This window comes from Varanus komodoensis, unplaced genomic scaffold (assembly GCF_004798865.1).
Source record: "Varanus komodoensis strain SLA01 unplaced genomic scaffold, ASM479886v1 scaffold12, whole genome shotgun sequence".
NCBI classification, from domain to species: domain Eukaryota; kingdom Metazoa; phylum Chordata; class Lepidosauria; order Squamata; family Varanidae; genus Varanus; species Varanus komodoensis.
The window spans coordinates 16375732-16400360 of NW_025335349.1; the positions used below are offsets into that span (position 1 = coordinate 16375732).

The 24629-nt window shown below is 41.1% G+C and overlaps 1 long non-coding RNA gene across 1 annotated transcript in view; it reads left to right on the plus strand.

Annotated features, from left to right (window-relative positions):
• The first annotated feature begins 559 nt into the window (after positions 1-559).
• Positions 560-24629, plus strand: part of LOC123019157 — a 142511-nt gene continuing 118441 nt past the window's right edge. The window contains exon 1 of the long non-coding RNA XR_006413868.1: positions 560-690. This is a non-coding gene — a long non-coding RNA (uncharacterized LOC123019157). The remainder of the gene's footprint in view (positions 691-24629) is intronic.

Consider the following 24629-nt stretch of genomic DNA (forward strand, 5'->3'; position numbering starts at 1 on the left):
CTTAACCGTTGCATTGTCTTAGAAATCTTGGATATTTTGCTATATTGGCTTCGATAAAAGGAAGGTGCACGTGCGCAAGATCAAGCATTTGGCCACTCAGAAAGATAACGCTTTCCTGACTTCCATTCTCACCTACAGCTACATGAACTAGCGTTTGTACGTGTGTGCTATAGCCAGCAGGGGAGGCAATGCACCTTCCCCGCGGAGCCCTGAACTCCTAACCCAGAGAGGCGCTCCTCCAGACCGGCGCCTATCTCTTTAAGCTCCAGCTGTTCCCGCTTTCCTGCCTCCATCTTCGCCTGTGTTCTATTTTTAGCCCGCTTGGTGATGGTCGCATCTATTCCTCCCCCGATCTCCCTTTCCTCTTTCCCCGCTCCCCGCCATCCTCGCTCCGTGGTACTTTCCACTCCGAGAAGGTCAGCCGACTGAGCATGCCCGAGTGTTGCTCGGCAGCTCCAGAGCCTGTGATGCGCGCCTGGCTAATCCCATTCACAGGCAAAGGGCCGTGGCGCACGCAGGCAGCCAGCACGCGCGCACGCACGCGCTCGCTCGCGCGCTTCCCCTGACGGGCTGGCTGGCTGGCTGGCTGGCGGGACCGAGCGAGCTCTGCAGGACTCCGCGAAGCCGGAAAACGCGCAGCCCGCTCTTTTGCTCTTCCTCCGGCTGCTGCTGCTGCTGCTTCTCTGGCAAGTAAGTTTCTGTGCTGCGTCTCCGGGGTTCCTCCACCCTGCTGGCGTCCCCGAAGGCACCGGCGTGTCCTCTCGCTCCTGCCGCGGCCGCCGCCGCTGAAGCAGCAGAGCTGTTGGCGCTCGGGCAGGGGACGGGGGGCAGCTGTCCAGGCTGCAGGGCAGAGGATGCCCCGCGGTCGCGCCGCCTGCTTTGCACGACTCGGCTGGCTTTGGTGCGCCCCTCTGGCGCGCTCTCGGCCGGGGGTCTCCGACCTGGTGTGGTGCTCGTCTTTCCTCGCTGCCTGGACAGGAGGGCTTTATTTTGTTCACTGGCCAGTCAGGGGAGGAAAAAGAAAACTCTCCGTCTCCGTGCCCCTCCCGGCCCCACATCCATTCCGGCAGGACGAAATCAGGGCGCAAGGAAGGCACGGGGCATAGTGATGGCTGGGGCCGGGCGCGGGGCGGCGGCGACGAGGAGATCTCAGGACGAGGAGGAAGGGAGCAGTAATGGATACAGGAAGAAGGGGCCGGGCGGGGAGGGAGGGAGTCGGGGCTGGACCAGAATTAGCACCTGGTACCGAGCGGGAGGGTAAGGATCCGCTGGGGGAAATGAAGCGATGAGGAGAATGCGTGGGCGGAGGGAACTTGCACGCAATTAGCAGGCACTGAGCAAAGGGTATGGATCCGGCGAGAAGTAGGACAGCTGGACGGGATGCGGGGATGGAGCGTTCCAGTCCATGGAGGTAGCATTTGCCAGTTGGTTTTTTAATTACTGCTGGGATTTTGTGAATCGGGAATGCAGCTGATGGACAGGGTCCAGAGCTAAGAAAATTAGTGGTGACCGGCAGGGACAAATTTCTTGATACTGCTAAGTACACTGCAGTGCATGGACTCTCTACACGTTCCCCACATCTTGCACACAGACACAGACTGGATGGACTCCGAGGTGCCTGTTGTGCTCTTCCTGCAGGAGGAGGAGTATAACCATGCGACTGATGGACAGTGCTCTGTTGTCACCTGGATAGGCAATGGACTGGGTTGGGAGTTGGGCTGGGATTGCAGAGCTGACATGCCCAAGGAAGCTTTGGACTGTCATTGGATGCTTAGGTTTTCTTACACATTGCTGCTGCTGCTGCTGTGCCTGTGAACCGGGGGCATTCTGCAAAGCCCCTTGGCTAGATAGCATCAAGAGCATGTGTTCTGCTGCCTCAGTTTTCTGAATGAACAGGAGAATACACAGGTGCTGCTTGTCTTCCCCATTCCACCCTTTCAGCCAATGATGCCACTTAGGGACCTGCCCAGTTCCCCAAGGAAGGAATTAACACATCCCAGCTGCCTACAACAGACTTTTTTGGGGGGGCGGTCATTATTTTCTCTCTGAAACAGCCCCTTGCTTCTCCTGCTTTGCTGATGAGTGACTGGGCTCTGCGTATTGCTTTGCTGCTGGAAATGCACTCTTGCACCGGCTCATTCATTCTCCCATAGAGCAACCTCTTGAAATATGCATATGTGGTGAGATGCTACAGCAGTGGGGCTGTCATGCCATAGCTGTCATTACTGAAGGAGGACTTTATTGCTATTAATGTACTGAAGCCTTAGGAGAAGTAAACTCCAGCGAAAGGAGCCAAGTATGATGTCACCAGTGGAAGAGGAAAAGTAACGCTTTGAATTCAAATGAAGTTACCTGAATATGCATAACATATTTAAGCAGTGCTTTGAATTCAAAGGAAGTTACACAAATATATGTGACATACCATGAAGTGATGAGTTAATGCAAAGTTATCTCAGGTACATGACTTACTGTGTTAGAAATGCTCAGCTAGGAACAGAAAACATCTTCTGACTTGGTTGGGAAATATTTAACTAATATGTATTTGCCCTTTGTCATGCTTGCTGTGTAAATAACTGGTACTATTTCAACCAGGGAATAAGCATTGCAAATATATTAATGGTGAATACTTAATAAATTACTGCTCAATACAGTGGTGGATGAGATGGTGATGTTTAAGTAATGTGAGAGTGTGAAAGAGGGACTTAAGTATGCCCACTGGGAGATATAGCAACACGGGATATAGCATGGCCTGTCCATGCATATTAAGCTGTGTCTTTTTCTGAGGTCACACTGAGAAGTAGATTTTGTACATGTGGATTGTGTCAATGAAAAGAAGTGTGCATGTGTTATCAGTCACTTCCACTGAGTTCTGTGGAACAAATTGGGCTAGATTGCAGCAGAGAGGGGCAGTCTCTGACTTTTATCCTAGGCAGTAGAGTTACCCTAAGTAGGCAGAGGTTTAAACCAGCTTCATGTGCCTGTTCCCCCCACCCCACATAATGAACTGAGTTCCTTCATACATGTGGATAAAAAGAAACTGTATCTTTTTAGTTTAAAAAGATAATGTTGCATTTCAGATGAGGCCCTTTTAGCATCCTGAGAACTGTGGTCCACATTGTTAGCATGCTAGAAATGAGCAATGTGTCTTTTTGCTTCTTTTGGTTCTGTAGTATATATAGGCTGCCACTAATCGTGTTGATGGGCGCTTGGCTGGCCTGGAGCCTAGAGAAGACTGTGAAGGTACAGGATGCAGTTGTGTTGCTGAAGCAAAGCAGATTTGCTCCTGTAAGCTGCTTGCATGCAAGATCAAGAGAGAGTTTGTATATAAAGCACTGTACAAGAGCCATGTAAGGAAACTTACTGTTGCTTTCTAGGATGAGGATAGTTTCCAATTGGTCAGTAACATTAATATACATTGTGTTATATAATGTGTATATCATGCATAACCAGAGTACCCAGATGACCATTTCCCCTTACACACAACAGTTCAGATGGTTCCACATGTTCTTCTGGTTTGCCTCAGGAGCACTTGCAGTAGAGCATTTTATATTAGAGCATCTCCCTCTGGACCTCTTCACATGTTGACATCGGATAAGCCTCCACAGTGCTGACATTTAGGGTGCAATCCTATGTCTTGATGTAGGCCTTTTTTCTGTCTGATCTTGCCTAGGATAGCACCTTTAGATACTTTCTTAAAAAAGAAAGCTCATCGTACCCATTCAGTCCCTGAGATTTTCTGAGCACCCTTTCCTTGATCATTTTGGAGCCCATGGAATGGCATCTGGTAGAGGCGCATAAGCAGGCCCTCTCAGTGGCGACACCCCCGTTTTGAAATTCTTCCCTGGGTCTTCTCAGGGGCAGAAAAGATACCTTTTTACACAGGTTTTCTATCAAGCAGGGAAACAGGGAAACTATCTTACTGTTTTATTCCAGGATGATATAATGACTTTAAATGTTCTTAACTGTTGGCAATTATTTATTATTTTTGCATTACATCTTTTTTGTTTTTGTTTTTGTAGTATGTTATGTTTCAGTGTAAGCCAGGTAAGGATTTTAATATATTAAGGTATTCCATATATTCAGTATGGTACCCATAACCCTCCAAGCTGGGAGAATTACAGGCATCCAGTGGAAAGCAGAAGTACAGAGGCTGGGATTGGCACTGCACTTCCCTCGCCCTCCAAAACATCTGGATAACTGCTTTTGGCATCTAAATGTTTCCCCCGCTAGTGAGGAGGAGAAGCTGTGTTCAAAGCTAAGGCCTTAGGTTGGCCAAGGCAACTCACTTGAGTTTCAGAGATTCTTAGGAAGACTTACCCGTGTCAGAGATGATATATGAATTATTGGATATAAGGTTGGAAGACGGATGCAGATTATGAAGTAACAAGCAAAAGAAGTGCCTTTTCCCTCTAATCACAGAGCTTCCTGATGTAGCAGACAGTGCTCCTGGGTATCAGTTGCTCAGATGCCGTCCTCACTCCTGGTTCCATATGCAAAGCCAAAGAACAACACCCCTTGCTTTTAATATTTTACAGTTTCTCTCTTTCTCTACTTCAGAGGTTGTCAGTGTGTTTAAGTTAGCCCTTTCTTCCAGGGAGACAAGAGAAGGGAAGATGCGAAAAAGCCCAGTTATTCCAATTAACTTCAGTCAAAGGATGTGCAAATATCCTGATCTCAAAGATCTTGTCCATATGTTTAATGGATTTAATTGCTAATTTTTCAGAAAGCTTTAGCTATACCAGTTTCATATACCAGAATATGATAAATATATAAATGCAGTTTAGAGGTATTGTAATTAAAATCAGTGAAAATAAACAAAAGATCTCCTCTGCGATGCCAAAAGCATTAGCTGGTATGATGCCTGTAATTCTCCCAGCTTGAAGGGTTATGGGTACCATACTGAATATATGGTATACCTTAATATATTAAAACCCTTACCTGGCTTACATTCATTTCATTATTATAATTATTTCTCCTTCTTTTTCCTCTTCCTCTTCTTCTTCATACTGTGTATTTTCCCTAATGACAATAGATCAGCTAAAAAAGGGCATATTTTGCTGAGCTTGTCTGCTCTGTGGCCATATATATATATGTATATAAATAACATATTATTTACTCTTGTTTAACATCTTGGCTAGAAAAGGTCAGCTGCAAAGTGTAGCCCATGTAGCGCTCTAGCAGAAGACATTGCCTCTTCTAATGAAAATGAGGTATGGATGCAAGAATTTTTTATGATATTCCTTAATTACAACTACAGCAGCTTAAATTAATGATTTTCCTAGAAAATATGGACTAAATTGAATGATAGGCATTAACAAGGCAACAAACACCCTAATTTAAACCCTCTTTAAATTAACTAGATTTTTGTGCTATATGGAATTTGAGGGTTTCATAAACCTTGATTAATAAAAATGGATTCTAAAGGTTACGTGTGAGGTGTCATTGGGCAGTAAGTTTGTCTACAGTGAAAAAACATAAAAATAGCAACATGGTGTTTATATGCATGGAAGATCTTCTGTGGGAATCCATAGCTACTAGACCAGCATAAGTCTTGCTTTTTGGAACTTTCTTTTGATATGACCAGAGCAATGCATTCTTGCTTACTCTTTCCTTCTCTCGTTCTATATTTGATGTTCCACCTGCCAATTATCTGTGAAAGTTACTACAAGAGATGTTCAGCTCATGCATAAACTTCCTCCCACTCAGTCTGTCAAAAGCTGACTCCAAATTTTCTGCTTCTATGAATTCTCTGTTCCTAAAGAAGCTCTACACCCTTGTTTGATTTAAATTGTTATTTTAGGTAGCTTTCTCTCAATGTTTCTTCTCTTTAAAAGGAGGACTAGATTAAAATACGGAGTTGTGGAAAGGATGACTCCACTACAAAGTGTTGCTTGTACGCGTATCTGTCTGTCATAGAAGTTATAGATGTACTACCGCCTCTATGAGAGTCCGCATTAGTGCATATTTTATCTTATTTATTTATGTTATCACCACCCTGAGACACTATAAAGAGTGGGATACAGATACTTTAAATAAACAAATAAATAAATAAATAGTAACCAGGAAATGGTGCTGGTATGAGCTACTGTAATCTTTGTAACAGCTACCAATTGCTGATTTATTTAAAATTCCCACACCTCATCCTTCCTTGAAGAAGCAAAGCATGGGTTGTCGTTGTCCTTGTCACATGCAATTTATGGCAGCCCTGTGAATGGATGCCCTCCAAAATACCCTTGACCGCCCTGCTTAGCTTTCACAATCGCAAAGCTGTGGCTTCCTTAATCAAATTGATCCATCTCATGTTTGGTCTTCTCATGGGTTACAGTAGTGAAAAAAACAGATGCCAGTAAAACAATAAGAGTCTACTTTTACCAAACAAACAGCCAGGAAGGTACAATCTTATGCATGTTTAAACAGAAAAAAGTTCTACAACTGCCAGGATGTAGACATTATAAGGCTATTTTTCTGTCCTAAAACATGAGATTCTGCACCTCTTTAAATTTTGATTTTTTTAATGCAATGCATTATATGGATGTTAGAACAAGAACAATTACAGCGTCAGCAAGAAGGGTTCTAGGCCATAGGGATAAACCTCATGTACTAATGCCTTGATGCTGAAGCACAGCCACAGTGACAGGCAGTAACCCTATCTTTGCTTCCGTTGGACATGCTCAGGATTTTGCATATGCTTATTTCAATAGGTTCCAGCATACAAATGTTTGCTTGCTCTTGCAAATGTATTGTTAATTTTGGAGGAAAAGTTAAACCTCAGTATTCAGTGCAGGGGGTAGGTTATGTTAATTCATGAACTACAAATATATGTTCCTTAACATTGTATCCAGACACTATGATGCAAGATTGCTTTTATTTATTTATTTATTTATCTATCTATCGATTTATATCCTGCCTTTTTCCTACAAAGGGCTCAAGACAGCTTACATCCTCCTCCTCCTCCATCTGATCCCCACAACAACAACCCTGTGAGGTAGGTTGGGCTGAGAGTCTGTGACTGTCCCCAAGTCACCCAGTTGGCTCCATGGCTGAGTGGGGACTAGAACCCAGGTCACCTGAGTCCCAGTCCATGCTCTTAACCACTGTACCACACTGGTAAATATTATTATTTATTCTGCTTGTTAGGTTCATACTTCACATAAAAAGGATTCTTCTGCTGGATCAGATGCATCTAGTCCAGCATTGTTTTTCTCAGAATTGTCAATTGTCAATCAGACAACTTGAAGAAGCCAATTTCACTGTTAATGTGAAGAAGTATGTCCCTTTATCTGTACCACATCTTTCACCAGTCAGCTTCATGGGATGATCTTGGACCTGATTATTATGAAAGAGAGAGAAGTTTATGTATAATTTTATATGCCACTATCATGTTCCCTATGCCATTTTTCTAAACTTACTTGTTGCAAACATAACCTTCCCTCATAGAGGAGTTGCTCCACTCCTCTGATAATGGTATTGCCCTCTTCTCTACTGACCAGACATCACAGCATCCTTTTTATATTGTAACAAACAGTACTGGAGACTCTCGGCAAGATGTGGTTGAGAGATGGATTTGGATAGCAGCATTATAATCCCTGATCATCTTTGCTTCCCACCCCCAAAGCTTTTCAAGTTTCTCTGCATCTTTCTTAAACTTAGGTGCCCAGAAGTGGATGTAGTATGCAAGATGAGGCCTTACCAGATTTGAGTAGAGAGGAACTATTACTTCACTGTTACTTCACTATCACTTCACAGCAATTCTAAGATCCTTCTGACTTTTAATAGTGTTGAGCCAAGTATTCCCATCTTGTAACTATGCATTTCGTTTGTTTGTTTGTTTGTTTATTTGGGATATTTCTAACCCATCCAATCACTATGTGCCTCTTTTTCTTAGGTGCATTTGTCTGTTGTTTTTCAGCCCAGTGCTCTAACCTGTGGAGATCACTTTATATACAGTATGATTTAAATGAGATAGCATACATTTAGATTCTAAGTGTTCTGTATTCATTCTGTCCCCTCCGCCAATAGCCTGAAGCCCCTCACTGAAAACATGTTGGGGTACAGATGTAAGCATAGCAAGGCATATTTAATTACAATTATCTTCCTGGTCAAACTTTTTTTTCAGTAAAGTCAGTTTTAATTAGAGGGCTGGATTATCGTTGCTCATTCTTTCATTAAACTCCTGAGATTTTTGCAACTGTATTTGTGTGTGTGAGAGAGGGAGGGTGCAGGAACAAATGAAAATGCCCAGGGGTACCTAAACATTGCATCTAGCAACTGGCTTCTGAGCTGCTGCCAAAGTCAAAAGGAAGTTTTTCCTCTTAGCTATCTTTTACCTTGGAGGACTAATTATTTTTATGTGGAGAATATTGTTTTTGTCCTTAGAGTTGTGTTGTAAATCTCATAAGACTACGCTGCCTCATCTCTGATAAGTGTTTTTCTTAGAGCCCTTTTTCCCCATGAAAGTACCAGCTGTAATAAATGAAGCCAAAACAGTGCTGATGTTTCTCCAAAGCCAATCTGATCTCAGGGACACTAAAGTCCTGCTCAGGCATTTGCTCAAATGCATGAGGGTTTAGAGTTTGCTCTGAGATGAAGCTGTGTTCATACGCTGGAGAAAAGGAATGGGAATCCAAATTCTGCCCACAATATCACATACATTCCTGGAGCTGGGCAAACAAACAGCTTGATAATTCCGTTCTTGCCTGTTACATCTTGCACATAAGCAGAGGTTCTGTTCCACTAGCCATTCTCTAAGACAAAGGATATGCCAAACTGGATCAGGAAAATTCCCATATCGAGGGAAGAAATCCTTTGAAGATGATGTTGGGAAAACCTGTAGTAAAGAAACTAACTGAAGAAATAGACAAATATTTTTGACACTGTCTCTATATCTAGCTTAACAAAGACTAGATTACAAAAAAGTCAACTGTTGAAAAAAGATTATACGATTCCTCATTTTGAAGGAATAATTTCTAGCATTGGTTTAATTGCTTGCCAACAGTTCAGGTATAACTCAATGGGTAAGGTAGAAAATCTACGCTTGAGTATTCATACAAGAAAGGTTAATGGAGGATTGATCATATAACACCAAACCATGTTTTTCAGTCAATCATATTTAGTACCTGCTAAAGAAGTTGATAGAAAAATGTTTCAACTGTAATGATTCCTTGACTGGCCCAGAAGTGCTCCAAACTAGATTTAATCAGTAAGGTTAGCTATTTATGTGGGTGTGCTTAATTAGACAGGTATTCCTTGAAGCCTGTAAACAATCAATCAGTTTTCTATTGCAACAGTTCTCTAGAGAAACAAAAGCTAGCTCTAGAGCTTGCTGTTTCTGTGTTTAAGGTTCCCTGCCCCCCTCCAAAGGCTTTTAGTAAAGGTAATAGAGGCACTTTCAGTGGAAAGAACTGTACTTTGAAAATGTTTAAACATGTATTCATAATAGTTTGTGGTGACATTTTGCTGTCAAAAGCAAACTTCACTCCTGCTAAGTTGCTGGTAACTGCAAATCTTCAGTGGAGAACAATTGCTAACATTTTGGATATCATGAGCTACATTTCTGTAACTAGGAGGCACATCAGAGAGGATTAAGATACACCTTACTTTCTCACAGCCTTCCTCGTTTTCCTCCCTTCTCTTCCATGAGTGTTGTATCTAGCCCGCACATAGTCATGGTGGAACCTTCTGAAAGGCATACCTTTGAATGGATGTATAACTGCCAGGATACAACATGTAGGTTTGTACTGAGCCGCAGCTGAACTAGCTAAATTTATTCTAAACAGGAGCACTCAGACCAGCAGCAAAGCCCTGCCATGGGGGAGCAGACCCAGGATAAGTGATGCTGCCCACCCATCTCCTTTCTGGGAGTGAGCAGACTGCCAAAAGGCAGGCTGGTTTAATGATGGCGGCAGGGGAGAGAGGCAGCTTGGGGCCATTGCAAGATCTTGAGGAGAAGTTTCTGAAAGGAACTGGTCTTTTCCTACCTCCTGCAGTTAAAGGGCAAGATCTTATGATAGCTGAAGACAGTCCGAACACTTCAATTGGTGCAAAATAGAGCTGCCAGGTTGCTGACGGGGACGGGGCGTTATGCTCACATGACTCCAGTCCTCCGTCAGCTTCACTGGCTTCCCATTGAAGCCCAGGCCCAATTCAAGGTGTTGATTATGACCTACAAAGCCCTAAACGGCTTGGGTCCAGGCTACCTGAACGAGCGCTTACGTCCGTATATGCCCGACCGCCCTTTGAGATCTGCGGGAGAGTCCCTTCTCCGGGAACCCTCCATGAAAGAAATTAGGAGAGTAAGTACCCGGAGGAGGGCTTTCTCTGCGGTGGCGCCCAACCTATGGAATTCACTCCCCAAAGAGGTCCGCCTGGCACCGTCGTTACTGGTTTTTCGGTGCCAGGTAAAGACCTTTTTATTTAAACATCATTTCAATTGTTAAAACATATGATCTGGCCTGGGCAACTTCTTCTTCCTTCTCTTTCTCATCCTATATTTTTATTTTATACTGATAATTTTAATTTTGTATTTGTAAATCAATGTATTTTTTGTATTTTTATATTTAATGGTAATTTATTATGTACTATTGTATTTCAATGTATTTTTTCATGTTGTAAGCCGCCCCGAGGTTTCGGCAAGGGGCGGCATAGAAATGTTATAATAATAATAATAATAATAATAATTTCCAGGTCTTACATATCTTGGCTTTGGCTGGTTGCCTCTTAGAAATATATATATTGCTCAGGCTAACTTAAATTGGCCTAGGAAAACATCAGAAAATCATTCTTGTGTAAGAACAAATGAAGCCATACCATATTTCAGCCTGGATTTACATAGTGTGGTTAGACTTTACTATATATTACACTGATGGTCTAATCCTGGACATACCTATTCAGTAAGCCCTATGTAATGTGACTATCCCATATGCAGATTCTGTTTACTGTTGGCTGGTCTACATGCATATGGTGAATGTCTGTTTTTGACCCTCTCTGTGTGACATTTAGCATAACATGTACCTACCCCAATTAAAAATAGAACAAATCTTCATTTCACCAAAATGTTTAGACCACCTCTATCCCAAATTGAAGAAAGGGAAATATGTGGAGGGGTATCCTTGATTTCTGATGAAGACAGATTTTTTTTTGGGTTAGGACTTTGGATATGAACTATATCTTTAACTTTACAAAAGAAATTACCTTTTCTCAAATAATTTGGCCATTTGGCATTTTGGAGAATCTAATGTGCATATATTGCAGACTTAACCCAGACAGTTCTTTGCCCTTGTGATAACTGTATCCCAAGGTACATTATATGTTAATTTCAGATAAAATGGCAAGAAAAGCTATGTTGTTGATGTGAACACATTCCCAGATGGTTAATAGATGGCTGCTAGACTGCAGCTGTTGCAGTTACTGAAAAGATGAGTTAAAGCTGTTTTAAAATTACTTATTATGGGGAAAAAAACAAAATGTATCATTTTACTCAGGATCTCTGTAATATAAGCTCCATGGTAAATGCTAATTTGGTTAAATAAATACATAAATCCCATTTTTATCATTGTGGTATTTGTCATCTGTAGCAGTTTGGGAGGGGAGAAACATCTGAATGCAGCAGTATATCACTGGCAGAGCTGAATTTCCCGGAGAAGTCTCACAGTTGAAGTGGAACACAGAAGGATCAAAAGGGGAAAGCTTTTTTAAAATTTAAATGGCAGAAATTGTGTGTAGCCTCAACAGAATAGGACCTTGACATTTCTCCATGGAGTGTTTACTCCTTGCTGTAGCATAGCATGCCTAGTCTTCCATCTGAGTGGAATGGCTCATACATGCTGAACACTGGAAAAACCCCCCCAAAACAAAGCACAGTTTCAAAGGGACAGTGCAGGGGGCAAGGAGAGAGATGTTGAGAAAAAGGGGCAGCAGGTCACTTGCTTCTCTCTAACTTTATGGTATCCAGAAAATGTTTTTATATTGTGCAGCTTCAGATAAGCGTATGAAAACCATGCACTGATTTTTCTTTCTTTAGCTCTAATCTTAAAACGTTGATGTAAGAAACAAGTACAGAGCACGGGTATATTCGTCATGGAGTCAGGATTGGCTGTAGCTTTCTGCAGAGTCTGCACTTGTGGGTAGCAAAGCCGGGTTTGCTGCTATAGGACATGAGAAATATCCTGGGATAAGAGATGCTTTTAAGATTCAGAATTTCGCACCCATTGTCGCAAACTATTTGGTATCTATACACATGCTTCAATTAGGAATCCCAGCCTGTTCCATACTAAAAGGTGAAGTTGCCTTGTTTGTACCTGGGAGGGGTTATTGCTGTGCCAAGTGCATCAGCAATAGCACGAGTGGAGCTCTGCTGGGTCACTAGAGACATTCAAGAAGAAACTGGACAGCCACCTGAGTGGGATGGTGTAACATGGTGTCCTGCAACAGCAGGGGGCTGGACCTGATGGCCTTCATGGCCCCCTCCACTGCTCTATGATTCTATTATCTAGCTCAGGATGCCGTTCACAAAGGACTGGCCAGCTGCCCACATGAAATCCACAAACGGGCATCAGCACCTTTCCACCCATGTTCCCCAGAAGCTGCTATGCATTGCCACACTGCCTCTGATACTGGGGATAGCATCTAGCTATCATGGGTAGTAGCCACTGATAGCCTTACACTCTATGAGTTCTTCCAGACCACTTTTAAAGTCATCCAAACTGATGGCCATCACTACATATAATGGAAGTGAATTCCATAGTTTAATCATGTGTTGTACGGAGAAGAATATGCTCTTATTTGTCCTCCATCTCCTACCAGTCAGCTTCATGGGATGATTCAGGTTCTAGTATTGTGGGAGGGAGAGAAGAAAAGTCCCTTGCCCACCTCCATACTGTGCATAATCTTGTATACCTCTATCATATTTCCCCTTACTTGACTTTGTTTCTAATCTAAACAGTTCCAGCATTTGTCAGAGCTGCTCCAGCCCATTTATCATTTTAGTTCCCCTTCCCTGCACTTTTCCCAACTCTCCACTATCCCTTTTTAGAAGCAGTGACCAGAACTGTACACGGGATTCTGTGTGCAGCCATACCATATAGTGCTACAGATTTATATACCCTTTGTATAAGGGCAGTATTACATTGGCCATCTTATTTTCGGTTCTTTTCCTAATTATGCCTAGCTTGGAGTTTTAGGCATGAGCCTTAAAGATAAAGCATTTTATCTTTCAAAATGCTTTTGACCAATTTAACTGGAACAGATATCAAGCTAACCAGCTTGTAACTTACCAGTTTCTGCCCCCACCCCAATCCCATTTTAAAACTCGGTGTTATAGAGGCTGCTCTCCAATTCTTTGGTACAAAGACTGCTCTTAAGAACATGCTACATATTTTTGTTAGATCAGCAGTTTCATATTTCCATTCTTTGAAAACTCTAGGATAGATACCATCTGGGCCCAATGATCTATTATCTTTCAATTTGTCAGTAAGTTTGAGAATTTCATGTTTTTCCAGCACTACTTGCCTCATTTCTCAGATTGCCTTCTTGAAAACATCAGTTTAGGCACTGTTATACGTCCTATAACTTTCTGCAGTAAAGACAGATGAAAAGAATTCATTTGCTTTTCAGCAGTCTTCTTATTTTCCTTTAGTATTTCTTTAGCTCCATTGTCATCCATTGGTCCAACTGCCCTTTGTGACATGTGTCCTGACTCTGATATATTTAACATATTCTTTGTGTTTGGCTTTGATCTTGTTAGTCATATGTTCCTCAATATGTCTCTTTGCACCAGTTATTGTCTGCTGAAGTTCCAAAAGAACTGTATTATCAAGGACATGATGAGGAGCTGAGATTCCAAAAGAACTTGGTCAGCCAACCTACTTGGAAATCACATTTAAATCACATCATTGCCGTAAGAACACATTGAAATATAAAACACAGAAGCCCTGTCTCACTGCTACAGTTTGCAATTGTGCCTGTTTTGCACACAGAGTATCCTCAGCACTTAATTGAAGCAAAATACACATTTGCATGTCCTTTATGTATCAGAGAATGGGTTTTGCTAGATTATCAGCTTGGAAATTCTTGAGCTTTAATTCTTATTTTTTTTTCCTTAGTAGCCTGGGAGTGTGACAAATTGCACCCTTTAATTCCCACAGGCAAAAGATGTATAAATAAGTAGTTCTGAATTGTGGTTTTAGTTACTAATAGCAATTTTATGCATGTTTAGAGGGGAAAAAAGGTCTAAAACCTCCTGGAGTTCTATGGGTTTTTTTCTGTCTAAACATGGATAAGCTTTCAGCTTAAACAAAATAAAGCCACCTCTTTTACCCTCTTGTATTTCTCATCCTGTGAACTTAGTTTAACAGAGGCTGTATCTCCTTTCTCTGCCCTTTACTCCCCATCTGCTTTGTTTCAAAACTAACAATGATAAACCCAGCGGTCTCTTCTTTCCTGGTTTTGAGTGATGTATTTTCCTCTTTTTCTGTCCAAGCACATGTAGCCATACTGCTCCCATGTGCTGTTGCAATGACTATTGATTGGCTATCCAAAGAATTGGAAAAACACAGGGAGGATAAGGCTATGGATGGCTACAGGTCTTGCTGGCTGTTCATTAGTTCTGTGTGATGGGCTATGTACCAGCTGCTGAGGATTGCAAGTGGCAGTGCTCCTATACTCCCATGTTCTTCAGTTTTCTCCAGTTTGTTTCCCATTCTTCATGAGGCCTTTACTTGCTTGTTAAATTCCTTCTTTATTTTCTCTATCTACTTTAAAAAATCCTTTATACCTTGTGTACTTAACATCTTTCTATAAAGATGTTAAATAAAAATTAGTTTCCTTATGGGAAAGCACTTGTTGGTGCAGCTCAGATGTCTTTTTATAATTAATTGATCAGCTTGGTTTATTTTGCCTGGCACAGCACATACAAACAAACAGAATCTTCTTTCTTTGAAGAGCACTTTAAATGCAAGAAATTCCTGTGCTAAGGTTGCCTACAATTTTCATTACAAGGATTTAAAGTTCCTTAATATAATAGTGCATGTTCATTATTACGGGTTATGGTTAAATTCTTACTATCTTGGGAAAAAAATCAATTAAGAAGTTTGGTTCATCAGCAGTAATTGAGATGACCTGCAACTCTCTGGCCCCTCAGTTCACTTGCATGCAAATGCAATGGCTGTGTACAGGTAGTTAGCAAAATATTATGTGGACTCTAAGGCATAGATTTTTCCATGATGGTTCAGCACAGTTCAAAGGCAGTCTGTGATGATGCCCATCACTGAAAGATGGTAAAAAGCTTCCTTTAGTTTCCCTAGCACTTGTATCTGACATTGTACACTGTAATTCTTAGACCCTTTAGAAAGAGACAATGTTTAGTGTATGGGGCATTTGGTTTCCATACAGAGATTAAATTACTTTCTTCTTTAGGTTCAAGAATTGGGTGTTGTTTATTTTTGTCACAACTCTCTTAAGGGTGCTTATACTGTTCATTCAACTGAAAACAATCCAGCATACGTGTTTATTTTAAATGATTCTTCATCTTGGCATCACAAAGCAGACCAGTGGTTTTAAATGAAGTAGTTATTCAAGTTAAATGGTCGCTTTATTTGTTTGTTACTCAAGATAGCTTGAATTTACCAGTCCCTAGCTGTATGCAATCCAGTTGTATCGCATCCTGGGATGTGCTTTGGCATTAGATAGCATTAGCGGTATAAAATATATATCTTTGCTCAAGTGAACATTTCAGAAGGGAAAATTATCATCTTTATTTGAAACTGATTATTGTGTAACGTGAAACTGCAGATTCTCTCCTGAGAACCCAGGCCCTGTTGCCAGAGACATTTGCAAATGATAATCATTGACAGTTCTTTGTAGAATATAAAATACAAACTAGCATGGCCCTGTATGTTTAATCTGATGAAAAAAATGTCCAGTTTATAACTTCTCCAGCAGCTTTTAAGCTCTAATTAGTGATCACATAGTACATCCTATTTATTTAGTTGCAAATCAAAAAGAAAAAGGAAAAGAAACTTGCACGGTAGTTGCTATTGGCAGAGGAGATACTGTGAAATGATGGAACATTTAAACTTCTGCAGTAGGAGCCTTCAGTATGATGCAGAATTAATAGAGAAATACATTTTATAAAAAGTTATTCACTTCTGATTCACAGTGAGAGATCCATACAATAGAATGTTTACAAGTGACACAGATTCGACCAAGGAAATTGAAGTTCTAGAAAGTCATATCCCATATATATAAAATAGTGGAGAAATATGCATTTTGGGGGCCTAGGAATGGGATTGGAAGGAGTTCATAAATCTGGGAAGCTTAAGGATGGGCAATAAGAACCTGAGTAAGCAGGGGCTCAGAATGTTGCTCTTATCCTTAGAACATTGCTTTGGTCAGACTTTGGTCCAGCCAAGATGGACCACGTTTGGAAATGCAGTCCTCTTGCCAGAATCTAAGGATCTAAAGGGCCAAAGGCAGGGCTGGCATAAAAGGTAACCATGGTCAGGCAGCTGTTCAGGGCCTACATCCCAGCAGGGAGCCACTGCTCTCCTTTTCCCCACTGCAGCCAGATTCTTGTTCTTCCACTCCATCTGGGCCAGACAATGAGACAGAAGAACAGTGGATGGCACTGCCTATTTGCTCCCTGGTTCTTTACCTGTCAAGCAAACAAATGGTAGCAGTGATGAGGGAAAAAAGAAGAGAAGTAATAGCAGTTGGTGGAATGGTGATGAACAGGAAGACTCAGTGAAGAAGGTAGACCAGTTGCTATTAATAACAGGGAAATAAAGTTATTTTGCAGATTGACATCATACAAAATATTCACACTGAGTAGCAATGACATATTTGAAGAATGTGCACACCTGGACTTCAGCAATCCTCCAACTCTGTGTTAGTACCTTTCCCATTCTCACTGGTTCCTCCTTTCTTTCTCTATGTCCTTCTTCCCCTCAAGCAACTGAGTAACTATAAATATGCTGTGAAGGGTGGCTTTCTATGTTGTCAAGGGCATAGCACCAATATCAGAATCTAACAAAAGTGGAACATACAAATGGTCCAGTTCACCCTCTTGTGATATAAAGAACGTAGAAGAGTGACTGTGTGTGCTAGTTGTATGAAAAACAATTCTTCATCTGATACGATAGTCATTTTGGATCTGCTACATGAGATGTTTTCTCTTTGAAAACTTGCTTGCTATTGAGATTCAAAACTCCCCTTTAATCCCAGTATGCAAACTCTTTTAACCTTTGATCATAGGACAGCAAGGTGGTCTACAAGAAACATCAAAGCCAAAATATAACACAATATAACACAATATAATACAACAAATCATAAAGCAATATCATGCAAACAAAGCAAAATCATGAAAACAGCAGAATAAAGTGGTAAATAGGCACACATCTGCTTTTCTGTCTCTTCTTATTTTCCCCGTATCTCCTGCCTCTTGAAAACCAAAGAGTAGGACATAAGCTACCTATATCTAGGCCCAGCTACTGCACTGAGAGACTTCTGCCGCTCTGTATACCAGAGGAACAGTGTTTTACAGTATGTTCACCTGAACTCAAAAAAAGAGTTTAAAAAATCAAGTGCATACTGATGAACTTGCTGTTTTACAGACAGATTGCCAGAGTTCTGCTAGTCAAGACCAATGACCCAAATACCGCCTGGCATCTCTAAGTACTCTACCAACTATCTTTGGGTGCTCTTTTCTTCTACTTCATATGCACAGGTCACTGCTAAGAAGGCCTACAAGTTAATCTTCCATCAACTAAAAAAAGAACTCTTTTATTAAGCTTCAGTGTGGAGCATGGACGGTCCACTCACCTCCATTATCTTATACCAGGCACTTAAAGCTAGTGTACAGCAAATAAAATTGGCTGTCATCAGTCAGAGGGCTGTATCCTATAGATCATATCTACTATTAGTGTAACTCAGGCCTTTACTATTCTATTCTATTCTATTCTATTCTATTCTATTCTATTCTATTCTATTCTATTCTAGGGTAACATTGGCTGCAATGTTCTTAGCTTCACATCCTGTCACATTTTATAAATCAGTTCCCTTGTTCCTTTCTCTGCAGTTCGGTGCTCAATCCTGTGCATGTTTAGACAGAATAAGGTCTTATAACCCCATGCTGGCTGGGGAAAGCATAGAGTTGAAATACTTTTTTTCTGACTAAACATTCATAGAATTGTACCCTTCAGTAATGTAGGCTAGGCTAGGCGAGGAAAGTTTCTAAAGCTAGCAAGTATATAAACTAGTCGTATATCTAACAGTGAGGCAACAATAGATAGCAATATATACAGTTACACAGTGAAAAGTAATCAACAGTATTTGGGTTGCATATGTCGTCATAATCACAGCTGTGCGCATTCTTGAAGTGAAGGTTGTGGTCTTGCTGGTTTGATCCTACAGGGAACTTAGGCAAAGTGGTTTTAGAACTAGAGATGGGTAATTTATATAAGTTGTTATGCTACTGCACCAAAAAGTCTTGAATTGAGCAACAAAATAATAGGACATTAAAACCAATAAGATGCCACATTTTAAACTCAATCTACAGAATTGGATCTGAGTCATAAGTTTCTTTAGCAGCATGAGATTTCCAGCAAAAATGGCTTTCACACAGCCAGAGGTCCAGCTTGCTGTTGGAATAGTTGATTGGGGTCAAGAAGATTATGTGGTAAGTGCATACTATACTATCACATCTTCCAGACATTCAGCAGGACTCATGGATACTTACCTGCAGTCCATTTGGGTAATAAGGTCCTGATCACATAGAAACCATTTCCAGTGGCTGCAATGAAACTCCATGGAAATGACCCAATATCTGCTTTACCTATTCCTATCAGGCATGTTGTGGTCACCACATTTCCACACAAAATGCCCTGGAAAAGAAGTTCCAAAATTCTGAAACAGGTTAGCTTGAGCTTGGTTAGCCTGAGTGAGGCTCTGAGCTTCTGGTATGTCATCCATTGAACTTCATATATGAGTGATGATATCTACCCAATTTAAGTATTTCCTTGTATGTTGAAAGAGCATGTGAAGAGAGGGATGCTCCAGCATCCTGGAGAATTTTGTTGTCTGTGCATGTCAGACAGTGGTGTGAAGAGCAGCACCTCCTGTATCAGTTGGGGGCTGATTAAGAACCCTGATTTTTCATTCATATAGAGTGAAAGATCTGATGATGGAGGGAACAGGCCTGGAGCACTCTTCTCTTCATGTGCTCTAAATGGTAAGAGGCACCACCTGAAGAGCTTTAGTCTACTTTATTAGCCCTTACGCCACAGTAGCTCATAATGCTGGTTCTTTATGAATGAGATAGATTGAATTCAAAGGGATGTATTTGCAGCCCATTCACCATGTTGATGTCAGCAGCAGCCTCTGTAGTCTTGTGTACACCTTCTGCCTTTTGTAATCTGCTTTACCGTGAATGCAACTGATTTTAACATTGAGTCATTTGTCCTCTTTTCTGAGTTAATCTTTGCAAGCGCTTAGACAGAGGAGGAAGGAGAAAGAATATTCTATGGAATTCACTTGGCGTATTGGTTTGCTTCTTTCTGTTTTGAGCTGCAGAATACTTTTGCTCGTTTGTTTCAGCAAAAGAGATCTTCAAGGGTTTGTGATATTCATAAATAATTGTGCTGAAGATTCCTGATGGAGATCTTCAATCATATGCATTCTAAATGAGATGTATCAAATGTTTTGATTCTCGTAGAGCTATTCAAATCAAGCAAGTCACACATCAAGGAGCAGGGAGTGACAGCAAAGTTGAGACAAGGACAAGACAGATGCTGGATTTAAATAATAATGCTAAGTGTTCCTAGTAGCCTAATACCAGACTATTTGTCCAGCTAACTCATTGTTGTGTATCCTGGCTGACAGGGGCTTTCTTTCAAGCAGAAGTCTCTCTCATCACCATTTACCAGTTGCTTTTAATAGAGGTGCCGGGGATGGAACAAGGACCTGCTATGGCCCCCAACCCAGAGGCCTAGAACTGGATCCCTCCAGTGATGATGCTGAGCAGCTGCCAAAACTAGTTCCTGGTCCTTCTGAACTGGTGCTCAGTTGCCTCAGATCTTGTATCCTATCCATGGATCCCCCCAGAGGGTGCCATTGGCCTCTGACTCTAATAAGTGGGACCTGGAATGAAGTTCCTAGCCAATACTTCATTGAGCCAACCTTCACTCCTCAGTACCAGCCCAAGCCTACAGCAAAAGGATGGTGGCCCTCAATAAGCTCAGTCAAATAAGCTCTGTAGGGGATGAAGCTTTTGGACTGTAGCTCTACCAGTTTTGTCCTTGATTGAGAAATGTACCCAAGTACCAATGTGATCTAGTTGTTCATGCCATGAGTTGCTTCCTGGAGCCCAGCAACTGCAGGATAGGACTCTCCCCAAAGACTATCCTCAGAGTATTTCATATGCATTATCTCAGTAGTCTTCAACATGATTGTGAAAGGAGGCCAGAATTACTAACCCCACACTTCAGCCTTACTTAAGGATGCCTGATGGACCTGAAGTAGCGATTTCCTGCTTAGATGAGGACAGAGCCATTGTAGTGTGGAACAAATGGCATGAAGTGCCTTCCTCTCTTGATCTTCCTTCTTCAAATAGCTTGGCTAGCTACTTCCCAGAAACCCACCTTTGCATTCCTAAAACATATGGGTGAACTCGATCATCAACTGCCTGAAGCTGTTCAAAAATGCAGACTCTGTACTGACTTGTTTTTCCTTTTTCATCTTCACAACGGTGCAGCCAATATTTCTGACTGCTGCATGGACTCATTTCAGCTGTACAGCACATAATATTAAATTCCAGGGTGATTCAGTCCTTTGAGAATAACAAAGTTTAGGGCAAAGGAATTGTTAAGAAATAACTTTCTGGCTTGGAAGGAATAGACGAGAATAGCATTATATATTGCTTACAGCCATTACTAAATATTTTGCATTTTTCCATGCTTCATAGCTTCTATCTTCTGTTGTTTTGTGGGTTCTATGTATTATTTGTGATGGCTTTCTGTATTTAGTTTTAGTGTTGTGTGCTTTGGTTACTTTTTAGGACTATCAGAAGAGCTGTGCTGGATCAGACGACAGGTTTATCTAGTCCAACATCTCTTCACACAGTAGCCAATCAGCTGTCCAATGGAGGCTTCCCAGTAGGACATGAATACAATAACACCCACCTGTGTTCCGTAGCAACAGTTTGTATGTAAGACATATTGCCTCTGATCCTGAGATAGCATCTAAGCATCATGAATACAAATCAATGGAAACTTTGTCCTCTATGAATTGTTCTTATTTTTAACTTTGATTTTATTTTCCCTTGCACTTCTGATGTTCAGAGGTGAGTGCCATCACTTATACAGCTGAAGTGGCACCATGCACATACTTGGGGTGGGGTGTGTATTGGCAGGCTTTGGGGAATTTTTAGAACACCTTCCCCAAAACATCCAGTGATGACTGAGCCCTCTGACATTCTCTGGCTGTTGAGGGTGGGGGAACTGGAAGACACCAGGTTGGGAGGGGGAATGCACTGGGTATCCTAAAGGTGAGCGTTACTGACATGGCTTAAAATGCTAAGTAGGAGCACTCCACAACCAAGCCACCAGCAATTAAAAGCCACTCTTATATACAGAGGAGCACAAGAAGGAACTTTAAGAGTGGACTCTTTGGTAATATTAATTTGTTGGAAATTCCTTATTCAGAGACTCCACAATGGAAAATTGAGATACAGAAAAAACAAATAACGTGTTAGTTTAAAGGGGTGCACTCTTAGGTGTGTTATTCATTTCAGTGACACTTACTCCCAAGTAGGTGACTATACAATTGCTAAAATATGTTCCTACCCTGCTGGCATGCTTAGCAATGACTTACCGTAGTTTTGTTACCTATGCAATAAGCTTTTGTATAACTTTTCATTGGTGAGCATTGATGAACATAAAGAACCCAGCTTTTCAGTATTGACCAGGAGGCAATTTATAGCCACATCTAAAGATAAATAGAAACTCCCACCTTAATCTTGCTTTGTAAAGAGCTTTCAGGATTGCCAGTCACCAGAGTCCTAATCTGCCTGTTTGTAAACAGACAGAGCTTGTGATCGTTGGACACATTATATGTAGGTTGTCATCAGAGTTCTGCAAGTCCCACTTTGTGGCTGTGAATACAAATGAGAAGTGATGGGGGAGAAATTTGTTTAGTTCATGTTTTAATGCAACCCCTCCATGCCTTTGAGCTGGGAAATGTCTGAGACAGCCAGTAGGGAAAGAAGTGCCCTGAGGAAGACCCAGGACATGTATAGGAATGGGCACGCGTGTGATGCTTGAGATTCAAACATTGTCCCATGGTTTGTCACAGTCTCATTCTCACTGTTGTCTCATGACAAGTTTTCATTTCTGTTTGTGTTTCTTTTTCAGTTCTGTTGCGCCACTTATTCCCCATCTTGTATCAATGCATTTGGTTTCTTTTTCCTAGGTGGAAGACTTGGCACTTGTCCTTATTGAAACTCATTCTGTTACTTTCAGCCCAGTGTTCAAGTTTATCACAATTGCCCTGGATCTTCATTCTGTCTTCTAGGGTGCTTGCTATTCCACCCAGTTTTGTATTGTCTGCAAATTTGATTATCTTTCATTGTACTTCCTCATCCAAATCATTAATAAAGATATTGAAGAGCACTGGGCCCAGGACTGAACCCTGTGGCACCCAACTAGTTACCTCCATCCAATTTGAGAAGGTACCTTTGATGAGACTCTTTCTATCTGATTTGGCAGTCAATTTTGGATCCACCTAGTAGTTTTTCTATCTAGTCCATTTTTTTGTTAATTTGCTTATCAGAATGTTGTGTGGCACTATGTTGAAAGGTTTGCTATAGTCTGGGTAGATTATGTCCACAGTGTTCCCTTTGTCTATTTGGGAGGTTATCCAGTCAAAAAATGAGATTAAATTAACCTCACAGGATTTATTTTTGATAAATCCATGCTGGCTTCTATTAAGTAATGCATTTTCTTCAAGATGCTTGTAGACTGATTTTTTAATAATTTGTTCCAGAATTTTTCCAGGGATTGATGTCAGACTAACTGGTCTGTAGTTTCCAGGTTCATCCCCCCCGCCCCTTTTTGAAGATAGGGACAATGTTAGCCCTTCTCCGGTCATCTGACACTTCTCCTGTTTTCCAAGATGATGATGATGATGACGACGACAACGACGACAGTGGTGATGGTGGTGGTGATTATTTTCATTTCTATACCAACCCACAGTCAAAAGTTGCTTTTTCTGTTATCTGTATCATAATGCCCTGGAAATACAATAGGTTTTATTGTGGCCAATGCAAAATGGTAGCCAGGTAGCTCCATTTCTGGACAACTGCATAATACCTGCTTGATACATTTTCTGGAATGGTACACTCAGTTTTTCTATTCACAAATAATTAGAAAAATAATTCTCAGGATACTTGTATGAATAATCCCTAATGGGTAAATAACGTTTGCACCTTCAGAATAGTTCACAGCATTTCCACTATTAAGAATAAAGAGTCCTTTATTCTTAATAGTGCAAACTGCTAAAAATTATGTCCTTGTGTCAACTGTCACTGGCATAATTATGCTTTCAAATTACCAGTCCCTTTTAGAGCAGTGAGGTCATATCTTCAGTAATGTAAGAAGTGACCTTCTCAGAGTGAGGCTGTTCTAATCCCATTTACTTCAATGGGATTTAATTAATTTAGCAGTGTGCAGGATTACAGCCGATCTCATTAGTGGAATTCCTTTCCCCTATAATATAAAGCTATCTTTAAGATCCTTGAAGAAAACATCACAAGGAAATAAATCTTTTCTTTGTGTATCAATGGTTAAGTGGGTTTTAATGATCGACTACGGGGTAGAGACATTGTGCTTCAGTTTGCAAGATTCTCATTGTTTCATTGCACACTCAGATAAAGTAACCTAAACATAAATAGGAACCACTTTTGCATATTCCAAATGCATACAAATTATTTTTTTACCTACTCTGAATTCATAATGCTTTGTCTTTCCTGGGTTGATTCCATACCTTTATGTAGTTAGCAAATTGCTAAGTGTTGGTGAATCATTCTAGTTTGGATCGGCACTTAGGCCTTCAGTTTAACTGTGGTTCATGAGCCAGAATAGTTATACCTCGTGTTTTTCAATGTGCTTGAAATTATCAATTTTATCAATGTTTTCACAATTATCAAATTATCAATGTATGGATGGATGGATCATGTATCCCTCTAGCCCCATGTTATTTACTGTCTAGGATCTTTATCTGTATGGTTCTTTTAACTGAAGATGTCAGGGATTCAGACTTGAACCTTCTGCATGCAAGGCATATATGCTCTAAGGGTCCTTCTCCATTAAAATGTTGCAAAGAATGATGCTACAGGCACCTCCCCCCCCCCCACAGTATCATAACCAGTTGTATCTCTCCTGGATTGATCATTGGAAACTGACTTGGGCTACTTCTCTGTGTCCAGACCTGAAAAAATTATGTATTTATTTGCAAAATTGATCTATTGGTTCATTTTCCCACTCAGCCATGAAGCTCATTGGGTGACTTTGGGTCAGTCATGGATTCTCAGCTTAAGTTACTGCACAGGCAAGTTGTGAGGATAAAACTGGAGAGGAGTAGAA